This window comes from Kogia breviceps, chromosome 1 (assembly GCF_026419965.1).
Source record: "Kogia breviceps isolate mKogBre1 chromosome 1, mKogBre1 haplotype 1, whole genome shotgun sequence".
Taxonomy (NCBI): Eukaryota; Metazoa; Chordata; class Mammalia; order Artiodactyla; family Physeteridae; genus Kogia; species Kogia breviceps.
The window spans coordinates 69,003,055-69,018,695 of NC_081310.1; positions in this window are offsets into that span (position 1 = coordinate 69,003,055).

The window sequence follows — 15,641 nt, forward strand, 5'->3', positions numbered from 1 at the left end:
GGAATGTAAAAATCGCTCCCCATGAACGGAATCCCCAAACAGAACAGAGTCACGCTTTTAGAAAACACACTTATGCCTGCTTCAGGGGAAAGGTGAGGTGCGGTGACGCATAAAACTCGAGTTTGAAATGAGCACAGATACCCTTCCGAAAACCGAATATGGAATGGACACGACCTACTCCTTGCTCAATCAACTGGACTCACCAGACCCTGTTCATCGCACAAGTATCTATCCGACTAGTAAGCATCTTAAAAGCTAAGTCTTGATATCTCTGTGTAAGTGCATCAAGGGTGTGTAAAGCGGCCTAAAACCAGCAGGGAAAATCAGCTCAGACCCATTCTGAGGATACATTTCCAACACAAAGAAGAAACAAGCAGGGCAAAACAGAGAGAAATTCTTCCAAAATGCGTTCAGGGACTGGCATGCAACCAGGATTGACCACATCTACAGCCCCAGCGGCAGAAGACATAAGGCTGGACACTCTTGGGGCTGAGACGATTGGTGAGGTTGGGAAAGCAAATGCAGACCCTTGAAAGGAATCCTGCGTGCTCCCCATTCCATGGCTCCCAACTCTCCAGGTTCAACGCAATCTTCCGACAGCGAAAGCACTCATTGGAAACCCAGCGGATGCTACACCGTGGGATCGGGAAAGCTTTCTGAAACTCACCTCAGTTTTCCTCTCCTGGTGCTCGTGTTCTCCATTCAGGCCCCCTTACTAACAATCTCCCCACTTGGAGACTCGGCGCCTTTCCATGCCTCTTTCGTACCGTCTGCAATTTGTCCGCAGGATGAACTGCAAGAGGGGGAACCAATGAGAGACTCGCTGGAGGTGTTTGGTCGGGCACATGTCACTCTCATTTCCCATCACGAAGAAGAATTCACCAGCGGTTCAGCCTGCAACCGCGGATCGACAATAGGGCGTGAAGCCATCCAGCCGTGTTGCGTCCCACTCACAAAAAAGCGACTTGGGAAATGGAGCTCAGGGGCCCTGCACTTCCCAAACCTGCAGAGTTCTAAACGATAACTATCGCCCCAAAATATATTGAGGGCAGGCTACGAAGAGGCGCTGAACGCAAGGCAGAACTGCAGGAAACGGATGTCAACGGGTACATCGGAATGGCCCCGATAGCACATGAAAAGCGCCAGAACGTGGACAATGATGCGGTTGGCCAAAAAGGGCGTATGCGTTTTTTCCTGAATATATTCAGGAAAAAACGCATACGCCCTTTTTGGCCAACCAAGCAACCTGGGAGAGCAAATCAGCACTACAAAGATATCTCTCGCCCCCCCCCCCCCCGGGGGCAAAAGGGCCAGGCGAAAAAAGTCTAAAAACCAGAAAGGCAGGACAGCCCACGGAGTCAAGGGAGCCTTGTTAAGCTGATGGGCGGGATGTCAATGGCCAACAGCCAATCTTCACAAGTGTATCCTCTTTCCCAAACCATGTAAAACACAGAACCACAGAGCATAGGGCACTTCCACACATGGGCGTTGACCTTGGGAAAATGAAAAAATCAACCAGACACAGGGACCCCAAAGTTGAGGGCTGCTGTCTTGACAAGAACCTCCACTCCGGTACACGTTTCATATCCCAGGAAAGAGCCAAGTGGACAAAGACGAGTGGACAAGTGGACAAAGACAAGTGGACAAGTGGACAAGTGGTGCTACGTAGGTCCAATGGAGTGTCACTCAGCCATGAAATCCACGTCATGAGGCTGGTAGCAGCATCCTGAGTGGATTTAGGTACGATCATCCTCAGTGAAATAAGTCCCACAAAAAAAGAAACTTATGATATCACTTATCGAGGGAATGTAAAAATCGCTCCCCATGAACGGAATCCCCAAACAGAACAGAGTCACGCTTTTAGAAAACACACTTATGCCTGCTTCAGGGGAAAGGTGAGGTGCGGTGACGCATAAAACTCGAGTTTGAAATGAGCACAGATACCCTTCCGAAAACCGAATATGGAATGGACACGACCTACTCCTTGCTCAATCAACTGGACTCACCAGACCCTGTTCATCGCACAAGTATCTATCCGACTAGTAAGCATCTTAAAAGCTAAGTCTTGATATCTCTGTGTAAGTGCATCAAGGGTGTGTAAAGCGGCCTAAAACCAGCAGGGAAAATCAGCTCAGACCCATTCTGAGGATACATTTCCAACACAAAGAAGAAACAAGCAGGGCAAAACAGAGAGAAATTCTTCCAAAATGCGTTCAGGGACTGGCATGCAACCAGGATTGACCACATCTACAGCCCCAGCGGCAGAAGACATAAGGCTGGACACTCTTGGGGCTGAGACGATTGGTGAGGTTGGGAAAGCAAATGCAGACCCTTGAAAGGAATCCTGCGTGCTCCCCATTCCATGGCTCCCAACTCTCCAGGTTCAACGCAATCTTCCGACAGCGAAAGCACTCATTGGAAACCCAGCGGATGCTACACCGTGGGATCGGGAAAGCTTTCTGAAACTCACCTCAGTTTTCCTCTCCTGGTGCTCGTGTTCTCCATTCAGGCCCCCTTACTAACAATCTCCCCACTTGGAGACTCGGCGCCTTTCCATGCCTCTTTCGTACCGTCTGCAATTTGTCCGCAGGATGAACTGCAAGAGGGGGAACCAATGAGAGACTCGCTGGAGGTGTTTGGTCGGGCACATGTCACTCTCATTTCCCATCACGAAGAAGAATTCACCAGCGGTTCAGCCTGCAACCGCGGATCGACAATAGGGCGTGAAGCCATCCAGCCGTGTTGCGTCCCACTCACAAAAAAGCGACTTGGGAAATGGAGCTCAGGGGCCCTGCACTTCCCAAACCTGCAGAGTTCTAAACGATAACTATCGCCCCAAAATATATTGAGGGCAGGCTACGAAGAGGCGCTGAACGCAAGGCAGAACTGCAGGAAACGGATGTCAACGGGTACATCGGAATGGCCCCGATAGCACATGAAAAGCGCCAGAACGTGGACAATGATGCGGTTGGCCAAAAAGGGCGTATGCGTTTTTTCCTGAATATATTCAGGAAAAAACGCATACGCCCTTTTTGGCCAACCAAGCAACCTGGGAGAGCAAATCAGCACTACAAAGAAATCTCTCGCCCCCCCCCCCGGGGGCAAAAGGGCCAGGCGAAAAAAGTCTAAAAACCAGAAAGGCAGGACAGCCCACGGAGTCAAGGGAGCCTTGTTAAGCTGATGGGCGGGATGTCAATGGCCAACAGCCAATCTTCACAAGTGTATCCTCTTTCCCAAACCATGTAAAACACAGAACCACAGAGCATAGGGCACTTCCACACATGGGCGTTGACCTTGGGAAAATGAAAAAATCAACCAGACACAGGGACCCCAAAGTTGAGGGCTGCTGTCTTGACAAGAACCTCCACTCCGGTACACGTTTCATATCCCAGGAAAGAGCCAAGTGGACAAAGACGAGTGGACAAGTGGACAAAGACAAGTGGACAAGTGGACAAGTGGTGCTACGTAGGTCCAATGGAGTGTCACTCAGCCATGAAATCCACGTCATGAGGCTGGTAGCAGCATCCTGAGTGGATTTAGGTACGATCATCCTCAGTGAAATAAGTCCCACAAAAAAAGAAACTTATGATATCACTTATCGAGGGAATGTAAAAATCGCTCCCCATGAACGGAATCCCCAAACAGAACAGAGTCACGCTTTTAGAAAACACACTTATGCCTGCTTCAGGGGAAAGGTGAGGTGCGGTGAGGCATAAAACTCGAGTTTGAAATGAGCACAGATACCCTTCCGAAAACCGAATATGGAATGGACACGACCTACTCCTTGCTCAATCAACTGGACTCACCAGACCCTGTTCATCGCACAAGTATCTATCCGACTAGTAAGCATCTTAAAAGCTAAGTCTTGATATCTCTGTGTAAGTGCATCAAGGGTGTGTAAAGCGGCCTAAAACCAGCAGGGAAAATCAGCTCAGACCCATTCTGAGGATACATTTCCAACACAAAGAAGAAACAAGCAGGGCAAAACAGAGAGAAATTCTTCCAAAATGCGTTCAGGGACTGGCATGCAACCAGGATTGACCACATCTACAGCCCCAGCGGCAGAAGACATAAGGCTGGACACTCTTGGGGCTGAGACGATTGGTGAGGTTGGGAAAGCAAATGCAGACCCTTGAAAGGAATCCTGCGTGCTCCCCATTCCATGGCTCCCAACTCTCCAGGTTCAACGCAATCTTCCGACAGCGAAAGCACTCATTGGAAACCCAGCGGATGCTACACCGTGGGATCGGGAAAGCTTTCTGAAACTCACCTCAGTTTTCCTCTCCTGGTGCTCGTGTTCTCCATTCAGGCCCCCTTACTAACAATCTCCCCACTTGGAGACTCGGCGCCTTTCCATGCCTCTTTCGTACCGTCTGCAATTTGTCCGCAGGATGAACTGCAAGAGGGGGAACCAATGAGAGACTCGCTGGAGGTGTTTGGTCGGGCACATGTCACTCTCATTTCCCATCACGAAGAAGAATTCACCAGCGGTTCAGCCTGCAACCGCGGATCGACAATAGGGCGTGAAGCCATCCAGCCGTGTTGCGTCCCACTCACAAAAAAGCGACTTGGGAAATGGAGCTCAGGGGCCCTGCACTTCCCAAACCTGCAGAGTTCTAAACGATAACTATCGCCCCAAAATATATTGAGCGCAGGCTACGAAGAGGCGCTGAACGCAAGGCAGAACTGCAGGAAACGGATGTCAACGGGTACATCGGAATGGCCCCGATAGCACATGAAAAGCGCCAGAACGTGGACAATGATGCGGTTGGCCAAAAAGGGCGTATGCGTTTTTTCCTGAATATATTCAGGAAAAAACGCATACGCCCTTTTTGGCCAACCAAGCAACCTGGGAGAGCAAATCAGCACTACAAAGAAATCTCTCGCCCCCCCCCCCGGGGGCAAAAGGGCCAGGCGAAAAAAGTCTAAAAACCAGAAAGGCAGGACAGCCCACGGAGTCAAGGGAGCCTTGTTAAGCTGATGGGCGGGATGTCAATGGCCAACAGCCAATCTTCACAAGTGTATCCTCTTTCCCAAACCATGTAAAACACAGAACCACAGAGCATAGGGCACTTCCACACATGGGCGTTGACCTTGGGAAAATGAAAAAATCAACCAGACACAGGGACCCCAAAGTTGAGGGCTGCTGTCTTGACAAGAACCTCCACTCCGGTACATGTTTCATATCCCAGGAAAGAGCCAAGTGGACAAAGACGAGTGGACAAGTGGACAAAGACAAGTGGACAAGTGGACAAGTGGTGCTACGTAGGTCCAATGGAGTGTCACTCAGCCATGAAGTCCACGTCATGAGGCTGGTAGCAGCATCCTGAGTGGATTTAGGTACGATCATCCTCAGTGAAATAAGTCCCACAAAAAAAGAAACTTATGATATCACTTATCGAGGGAATGTAAAAATCGCTCCCCATGAACGGAATCCCCAAACAGAACAGAGTCACGCTTTTAGAAAACACACTTATGCCTGCTTCAGGGGAAAGGTGAGGTGCGGTGACGCATAAAACTCGAGTTTGAAATGAGCACAGATACCCTTCCGAAAACCGAATATGGAATGGACACGACCTACTCCTTGCTCAATCAACTGGACTCACCAGACCCTGTTCATCGCACAAGTATCTATCCGACTAGTAAGCATCTTAAAAGCTAAGTCTTGATATCTCTGTGTAAGTGCATCAAGTGTGTGTAAAGCGGCCTAAAACCAGCAGGGAAAATCAGCTCAGACCCATTCTGAGGATACATTTCCAACACAAAGAAGAAACAAGCAGGGCAAAACAGAGAGAAATTCTTCCAAAATGCGTTCAGGGACTGGCATGCAACCAGGATTGACCACATCTACAGCCCCAGCGGCAGAAGACATAAGGCTGGACACTCTTGGGGCTGAGACGATTGGTGAGGTTGGGAAAGCAAATGCAGACCCTTGAAAGGAATCCTGCGTGCTCCCCATTCCATGGCTCCCAACTCTCCAGGTTCAACGCAATCTTCCGACAGCGAAAGCACTCATTGGAAACCCAGCGGATGCTACACCGTGGGATCGGGAAAGCTTTCTGAAACTCACCTCAGTTTTCCTCTCCTGGTGCTCGTGTTCTCCATTCAGGCCCCCTTACTAACAATCTCCCCACTTGGAGACTCGGCGCCTTTCCATGCCTCTTTCGTACCGTCTGCAATTTGTCCGCAGGATGAACTGCAAGAGGGGGAACCAATGAGAGACTCGCTGGAGGTGTTTGGTCGGGCACATGTCACTCTCATTTCCCATCACGAAGAAGAATTCACCAGCGGTTCAGCCTGCCACCACGGATCGACAATAGGGCGTGAAGCCATCCAGCCGTGTTGCGTCCCACTCACAAAAAAGCGACTTGGGAAATGGAGCTCAGGGGCCCTGCACTTCCCAAACCTGCAGAGTTCTAAACGATAACTATCGCCCCAAAATATATTGAGGTCAGGCTACGAAGAGGCGCTGAACGCAAGGCAGAACTGCAGGAAACGGATGTCAACGGGTACATCGGAATGGCCCCGATAGCACATGAAAAGCGCCAGAACGTGGACAATGATGCGGTTGGCCAAAAAGGGCGTATGCGTTTTTTCCTGAATATATTCAGGAAAAAACGCATACGCCCTTTTTGGCCAACCAAGCAACCTGGGAGAGCAAATCAGCACTACAAAGAAATCTCTCGCCCCCCCCCCCCCGGGGCAAAAGGGCCAGGCGAAAAAAGTCTAAAAACCAGAAAGGCAGGACAGCCCACGGAGTCAAGGGAGCCTTGTTAAGCTGATGGGCGGGATGTCAATGGCCAACAGCCAATCTTCACAAGTGTATCCTCTTTCCCAAACCATGTAAAACACAGAACCACAGAGCATAGGGCACTTCCACACATGGGCGTTGACCTTGGGAAAATGAAAAAATCAACCAGACACAGGGACCCCAAAGTTGAGGGCTGCTGTCTTGACAAGAACCTCCACTCCGGTACACGTTTCATATCCCAGGAAAGAGCCAAGTGGACAAAGACGAGTGGACAAGTGGACAAAGACAAGTGGACAAGTGGACAAGTGGTGCTACGTAGGTCCAATGGAGTGTCACTCAGCCATGAAATCCACGTCATGAGGCTGGTAGCAGCATCCTGAGTGGATTTAGGTACGATCATCCTCAGTGAAATAAGTCCCACAAAAAAAGAAACTTATGATATCACTTATCGAGGGAATGTAAAAATCGCTCCCCATGAACGGAATCCCCAAACAGAACAGAGTCACGCTTTTAGAAAACACACTTATGCCTGCTTCAGGGGAAAGGTGAGGTGCGGTGACGCATAAAACTCGAGTTTGAAATGAGCACAGATACCCTTCCGAAAACCGAATATGGAATGGACACGACCTACTCCTTGCTCAATCAACTGGACTCACCAGACCCTGTTCATCGCACAAGTATCTATCCGACTAGTAAGCATCTTAAAAGCTAAGTCTTGATATCTCTGTGTAAGTGCATCAAGGGTGTGTAAAGCGGCCTAAAACCAGCAGGGAAAATCAGCTCAGACCCATTCTGAGGATACATTTCCAACACAAAGAAGAAACAAGCAGGGCAAAACAGAGAGAAATTCTTCCAAAATGCGTTCAGGGACTGGCATGCAACCAGGATTGACCACATCTACAGCCCCAGCGGCAGAAGACATAAGGCTGGACACTCTTGGGGCTGAGACGATTGGTGAGGTTGGGAAAGCAAATGCAGACCCTTGAAAGGAATCCTGCGTGCTCCCCATTCCATGGCTCCCAACTCTCCAGGTTCAACGCAATCTTCCGACAGCGAAAGCACTCATTGGAAACCCAGCGGATGCTACACCGTGGGATCGGGAAAGCTTTCTGAAACTCACCTCAGTTTTCCTCTCCTGGTGCTCGTGTTCTCCATTCAGGCCCCCTTACTAACAATCTCCCCACTTGGAGACTCGGCGCCTTTCCATGCCTCTTTCGTACCGTCTGCAATTTGTCCGCAGGATGAACTGCAAGAGGGGGAACCAATGAGAGACTCGCTGGAGGTGTTTGGTCGGGCACATGTCACTCTCATTTCCCATCACGAAGAAGAATTCACCAGCGGTTCAGCCTGCAACCGCGGATCGACAATAGGGCGTGAAGCCATCCAGCCGTGTTGCGTCCCACTCACAAAAAAGCGACTTGGGAAATGGAGCTCAGGGGCCCTGCACTTCCCAAACCTGCAGAGTTCTAAACGATAACTATCGCCCCAAAATATATTGAGGTCAGGCTACGAAGAGGCGCTGAACGCAAGGCAGAACTGCAGGAAACGGATGTCAACGGGTACATCGGAATGGCCCCGATAGCACATGAAAAGCGCCAGAACGTGGACAATGATGCGGTTGGCCAAAAAGGGCGTATGCGTTTTTTCCTGAATATATTCAGGAAAAAACGCATACGCCCTTTTTGGCCAACCAAGCAACCTGGGAGAGCAAATCAGCACTACAAAGAAATCTCTCGCCCCCCCCCCCCCGGGGCAAAAGGGCCAGGCGAAAAAAGTCTAAAAACCAGAAAGGCAGGACAGCCCACGGAGTCAAGGGAGCCTTGTTAAGCTGATGGGCGGGATGTCAATGGCCAACAGCCAATCTTCACAAGTGTATCCTCTTTCCCAAACCATGTAAAACACAGAACCACAGAGCATAGGGCACTTCCACACATGGGCGTTGACCTTGGGAAAATGAAAAAATCAACCAGACACAGGGACCCCAAAGTTGAGGGCTGCTGTCTTGACAAGAACCTCCACTCCGGTACACGTTTCATATCCCAGGAAAGAGCCAAGTGGACAAAGACGAGTGGACAAGTGGACAAAGACAAGTGGACAAGTGGACAAGTGGTGCTACGTAGGTCCAATGGAGTGTCACTCAGCCATGAAATCCACGTCATGAGGCTGGTAGCAGCATCCTGAGTGGATTTAGGTACGATCATCCTCAGTGAAATAAGTCCCACAAAAAAAGAAACTTATGATATCACTTATCGAGGGAATGTAAAAATCGCTCCCCATGAACGGAATCCCCAAACAGAACAGAGTCACGCTTTTAGAAAACACACTTATGCCTGCTTCAGGGGAAAGGTGAGGTGCGGTGACGCATAAAACTCGAGTTTGAAATGAGCACAGATACCCTTCCGAAAACCGAATATGGAATGGACACGACCTACTCCTTGCTCAATCAACTGGACTCACCAGACCCTGTTCATCGCACAAGTATCTATCCGACTAGTAAGCATCTTAAAAGCTAAGTCTTGATATCTCTGTGTAAGTGCATCAAGGGTGTGTAAAGCGGCCTAAAACCAGCAGGGAAAATCAGCTCAGACCCATTCTGAGGATACATTTCCAACACAAAGAAGAAACAAGCAGGGCAAAACAGAGAGAAATTCTTCCAAAATGCGTTCAGGGACTGGCATGCAACCAGGATTGACCACATCTACAGCCCCAGCGGCAGAAGACATAAGGCTGGACACTCTTGGGGCTGAGACGATTGGTGAGGTTGGGAAAGCAAATGCAGACCCTTGAAAGGAATCCTGCGTGCTCCCCATTCCATGGCTCCCAACTCTCCAGGTTCAACGCAATCTTCCGACAGCGAAAGCACTCATTGGAAACCCAGCGGATGCTACACCGTGGGATCGGGAAAGCTTTCTGAAACTCACCTCAGTTTTCCTCTCCTGGTGCTCGTGTTCTCCATTCAGGCCCCCTTACTAACAATCTCCCCACTTGGAGACTCGGCGCCTTTCCATGCCTCTTTCGTACCGTCTGCAATTTGTCCGCAGGATGAACTGCAAGAGGGGGAACCAATGAGAGACTCGCTGGAGGTGTTTGGTCGGGCACATGTCACTCTCATTTCCCATCACGAAGAAGAATTCACCAGCGGTTCAGCCTGCAACCGCGGATCGACAATAGGGCGTGAAGCCATCCAGCCGTGTTGCGTCCCACTCACAAAAAAGCGACTTGGGAAATGGAGCTCAGGGGCCCTGCACTTCCCAAACCTGCAGAGTTCTAAACGATAACTATCGCCCCAAAATATATTGAGGTCAGGCTACGAAGAGGCGCTGAACGCAAGGCAGAACTGCAGGAAACGGATGTCAACGGGTACATCGGAATGGCCCCGATAGCACATGAAAAGCGCCAGAACGTGGACAATGATGCGGTTGGCCAAAAAGGGCGTATGCGTTTTTTCCTGAATATATTCAGGAAAAAACGCATACGCCCTTTTTGGCCAACCAAGCAACCTGGGAGAGCAAATCAGCACTACAAAGAAATCTCTCGCCCCCCCCCCCCGGGGGCAAAAGGGCCAGGCGAAAAAAGTCTAAAAACCAGAAAGGCAGGACAGCCCACGGAGTCAAGGGAGCCTTGTTAAGCTGATGGGCGGGATGTCAATGGCCAACAGCCAATCTTCACAAGTGTATCCTCTTTCCCAAACCATGTAAAACACAGAACCACAGAGCATAGGGCACTTCCACACATGGGCGTTGACCTTGGGAAAATGAAAAAATCAACCAGACACAGGGACCCCAAAGTTGAGGGCTGCTGTCTTGACAAGAACCTCCACTCCGGTACACGTTTCATATCCCAGGAAAGAGCCAAGTGGACAAAGACGAGTGGACAAGTGGACAAAGACAAGTGGACAAGTGGACAAGTGGTGCTACGTAGGTCCAATGGAGTGTCACTCAGCCATGAAATCCACGTCATGAGGCAGGTAGCAGCATCCTGAGTGGATTTAGGTACGATCATCCTCAGTGAAATAAGTCCCACAAAAAAAGAAACTTATGATATCACTTATCGAGGGAATGTAAAAATCGCTCCCCATGAACGGAATCCCCAAACAGAACAGAGTCACGCTTTTAGAAAACACACTTATGCCTGCTTCAGGGGAAAGGTGAGGTGCGGTGACGCATAAAACTCGAGTTTGAAATGAGCACAGATACCCTTCCGAAAACCGAATATGGAATGGACACGACCTACTCCTTGCTCAATCAACTGGACTCACCAGACCCTGTTCATCGCACAAGTATCTATCCGACTAGTAAGCATCTTAAAAGCTAAGTCTTGATATCTCTGTGTAAGTGCATCAAGGGTGTGTAAAGCGGCCTAAAACCAGCAGGGAAAATCAGCTCAGACCCATTCTGAGGATACATTTCCAACACAAAGAAGAAACAAGCAGGGCAAAACAGAGAGAAATTCTTCCAAAATGCGTTCAGGGACTGGCATGCAACCAGGATTGACCACATCTACAGCCCCAGCGGCAGAAGACATAAGGCTGGACACTCTTGGGGCTGAGACGATTGGTGAGGTTGGGAAAGCAAATGCAGACCCTTGAAAGGAATCCTGCGTGCTCCCCATTCCATGGCTCCCAACTCTCCAGGTTCAACGCAATCTTCCGACAGCGAAAGCACTCATTGGAAACCCAGCGGATGCTACACCGTGGGATCGGGAAAGCTTTCTGAAACTCACCTCAGTTTTCCTCTCCTGGTGCTCGTGTTCTCCATTCAGGCCCCCTTACTAACAATCTCCCCACTTGGAGACTCGGCGCCTTTCCATGCCTCTTTCGTACCGTCTGCAATTTGTCCGCAGGATGAACTGCAAGAGGGGGAACCAATGAGAGACTCGCTGGAGGTGTTTGGTCGGGCACATGTCACTCTCATTTCCCATCACGAAGAAGAATTCACCAGCGGTTCAGCCTGCAACCGCGGATCGACAATAGGGCGTGAAGCCATCCAGCCGTGTTGCGTCCCACTCACAAAAAAGCGACTTGGGAAATGGAGCTCAGGGGCCCTGCACTTCCCAAACCTGCAGAGTTCTAAACGATAACTATCGCCCCAAAATATATTGAGCGCAGGCTACGAAGAGGCGCTGAACGCAAGGCAGAACTGCAGGAAACGGATGTCAACGGGTACATCGGAATGGCCCCGATAGCACATGAAAAGCGCCAGAACGTGGACAATGATGCGGTTGGCCAAAAAGGGCGTATGCGTTTTTTCCTGAATATATTCAGGAAAAAACGCATACGCCCTTTTTGGCCAACCAAGCAACCTGGGAGAGCAAATCAGCACTACAAAGAAATCTCTCGCCCCCCCCCCCCGGGGCAAAAGGGCCAGGCGAAAAAAGTCTAAAAACCAGAAAGGCAGGACAGCCCACGGAGTCAAGGGAGCCTTGTTAAGCTGATGGGCGGGATGTCAATGGCCAACAGCCAATCTTCACAAGTGTATCCTCTTTCCCAAACCATGTAAAACACAGAACCACAGAGCATAGGGCACTTCCACACATGGGCGTTGACCTTGGGAAAATGAAAAAATCAACCAGACACAGGGACCCCAAAGTTGAGGGCTGCTGTCTTGACAAGAACCTCCACTCCGGTACATGTTTCATATCCCAGGAAAGAGCCAAGTGGACAAAGACGAGTGGACAAGTGGACAAAGCCAAGTGGACAAGTGGACAAGTGGTGCTACGTAGGTCCAATGGAGTGTCACTCAGCCATGAAGTCCACGTCATGAGGCTGGTAGCAGCATCCTGAGTGGATTTAGGTACGATCATCCTCAGTGAAATAAGTCCCACAAAAAAAGAAACTTATGATATCACTTATCGAGGGAATGTAAAAATCGCTCCCCATGAACGGAATCCCCAAACAGAACAGAGTCACGCTTTTAGAAAACACACTTATGCCTGCTTCAGGGGAAAGGTGAGGTGCGGTGACGCATAAAACTCGAGTTTGAAATGAGCACAGATACCCTTCCGAAAACCGAATATGGAATGGACACGACCTACTCCTTGCTCAATCAACTGGACTCACCAGACCCTGTTCATCGCACAAGTATCTATCCGACTAGTAAGCATCTTAAAAGCTAAGTCTTGATATCTCTGTGTAAGTGCATCAAGTGTGTGTAAAGCGGCCTAAAACCAGCAGGGAAAATCAGCTCAGACCCATTCTGAGGATACATTTCCAACACAAAGAAGAAACAAGCAGGGCAAAACAGAGAGAAATTCTTCCAAAATGCGTTCAGGGACTGGCATGCAACCAGGATTGACCACATCTACAGCCCCAGCGGCAGAAGACATAAGGCTGGACACTCTTGGGGCTGAGACGATTGGTGAGGTTGGGAAAGCAAATGCAGACCCTTGAAAGGAATCCTGCGTGCTCCCCATTCCATGGCTCCCAACTCTCCAGGTTCAACGCAATCTTCCGACAGCGAAAGCACTCATTGGAAACCCAGCGGATGCTACACCGTGGGATCGGGAAAGCTTTCTGAAACTCACCTCAGTTTTCCTCTCCTGGTGCTCGTGTTCTCCATTCAGGCCCCCTTACTAACAATCTCCCCACTTGGAGACTCGGCGCCTTTCCATGCCTCTTTCGTACCGTCTGCAATTTGTCCGCAGGATGAACTGCAAGAGGGGGAACCAATGAGAGACTCGCTGGAGGTGTTTGGTCGGGCACATGTCACTCTCATTTCCCATCACGAAGAAGAATTCACCAGCGGTTCAGCCTGCCACCGCGGATCGACAATAGGGCGTGAAGCCATCCAGCCGTGTTGCGTCCCACTCACAAAAAAGCGACTTGGGAAATGGAGCTCAGGGGCCCTGCACTTCCCAAACCTGCAGAGTTCTAAACGATAACTATCGCCCCAAAATATATTGAGGTCAGGCTACGAAGAGGCGCTGAACGCAAGGCAGAACTGCAGGAAACGGATGTCAACGGGTACATCGGAATGGCCCCGATAGCACATGAAAAGCGCCAGAACGTGGACAATGATGCGGTTGGCCAAAAAGGGCGTATGCGTTTTTTCCTGAATATATTCAGGAAAAAACGCATACGCCCTTTTTGGCCAACCAAGCAACCTGGGAGAGCAAATCAGCACTACAAAGAAATCTCTCGCCCCCCCCCCGGGGCAAAAGGGCCAGGCGAAAAAAGTCTAAAAACCAGAAAGGCAGGACAGCCCACGGAGTCAAGGGAGCCTTGTTAAGCTGATGGGCGGGATGTCAATGGCCAACAGCCAATCTTCACAAGTGTATCCTCTTTCCCAAACCATGTAAAACACAGAACCACAGAGCATAGGGAACTTCCACACATGGGCGTTGACCTTGGGAAAATGAAAAAATCAACCAGACACAGGGACCCCAAAGTTGAGGGCTGCTGTCTTGACAAGAACCTCCACTCCGGTACACGTTTCATATCCCAGGAAAGAGCCAAGTGGACAAAGACGAGTGGACAAGTGGACAAAGACAAGTGGACAAGTGGACAAGTGGTGCTACGTAGGTCCAATGGAGTGTCACTCAGCCATGAAATCCACGTCATGAGGCTGGTAGCAGCATCCTGAGTGGATTTAGGTACGATCATCCTCAGTGAAATAAGTCCCACAAAAAAAGAAACTTATGATATCACTTATCGAGGGAATGTAAAAATCGCTCCCCATGAACGGAATCCCCAAACAGAACAGAGTCACGCTTTTAGAAAACACACTTATGCCTGCTTCAGGGGAAAGGTGAGGTGCGGTGACGCATAAAACTCGAGTTTGAAATGAGCACAGATACCCTTCCGAAAACCGAATATGGAATGGACACGACCTACTCCTTGCTCAATCAACTGGACTCACCAGACCCTGTTCATCGCACAAGTATCTATCCGACTAGTAAGCATCTTAAAAGCTAAGTCTTGATATCTCTGTGTAAGTGCATCAAGTGTGTGTAAAGCGGCCTAAAACCAGCAGGGAAAATCAGCTCAGACCCATTCTGAGGATACATTTCCAACACAAAGAAGAAACAAGCAGGGCAAAACAGAGAGAAATTCTTCCAAAATGCGTTCAGGGACTGGCATGCAACCAGGATTGACCACATCTACAGCCCCAGCGGCAGAAGACATAAGGCTGGACACTCTTGGGGCTGAGACGATTGGTGAGGTTGGGAAAGCAAATGCAGACCCTTGAAAGGAATCCTGCGTGCTCCCCATTCCATGGGTCCCAACTCTCCAGGTTCAACGCAATCTTCCGACAGCGAAAGCACTCATTGGAAACCCAGCGGATGCTACACCGTGGGATCGGGAAAGCTTTCTGAAACTCACCTCAGTTTTCCTCTCCTGGTGCTCGTGTTCTCCATTCAGGCCCCCTTACTAACAATCTCCCCACTTGGAGACTCGGCGCCTTTCCATGCCTCTTTCGTACCGTCTGCAATTTGTCCGCAGGATGAACTGCAAGAGGGGGAACCAATGAGAGACTCGCTGGAGGTGTTTGGTCGGGCACATGTCACTCTCATTTCCCATCACGAAGAAGAATTCACCAGCGGTTCAGCCTGCCACCGCGGATCGACAATAGGGCGTGAAGCCATCCAGCCGTGTTGCGTCCCACTCACAAAAAAGCGACTTGGGAAATGGAGCTCAGGGGCCCTGCACTTCCCAAACCTGCAGAGTTCTAAACGATAACTATCGCCCCAAAATATATTGAGCGCAGGCTACGAAGAGGCGCTGAACGCAAGGCAGAACTGCAGGAAACGGATGTCAACGGGTACATCGGAATGGCCCCGATAGCACATGAAAAGCGCCAGAACGTGGACAATGATGCGGTTGGCCAAAAAGGGCGTATGCGTTTTTTCCTGAATATATTCAGGAAAAAACGCATACGCCCTTTTTGGCCAA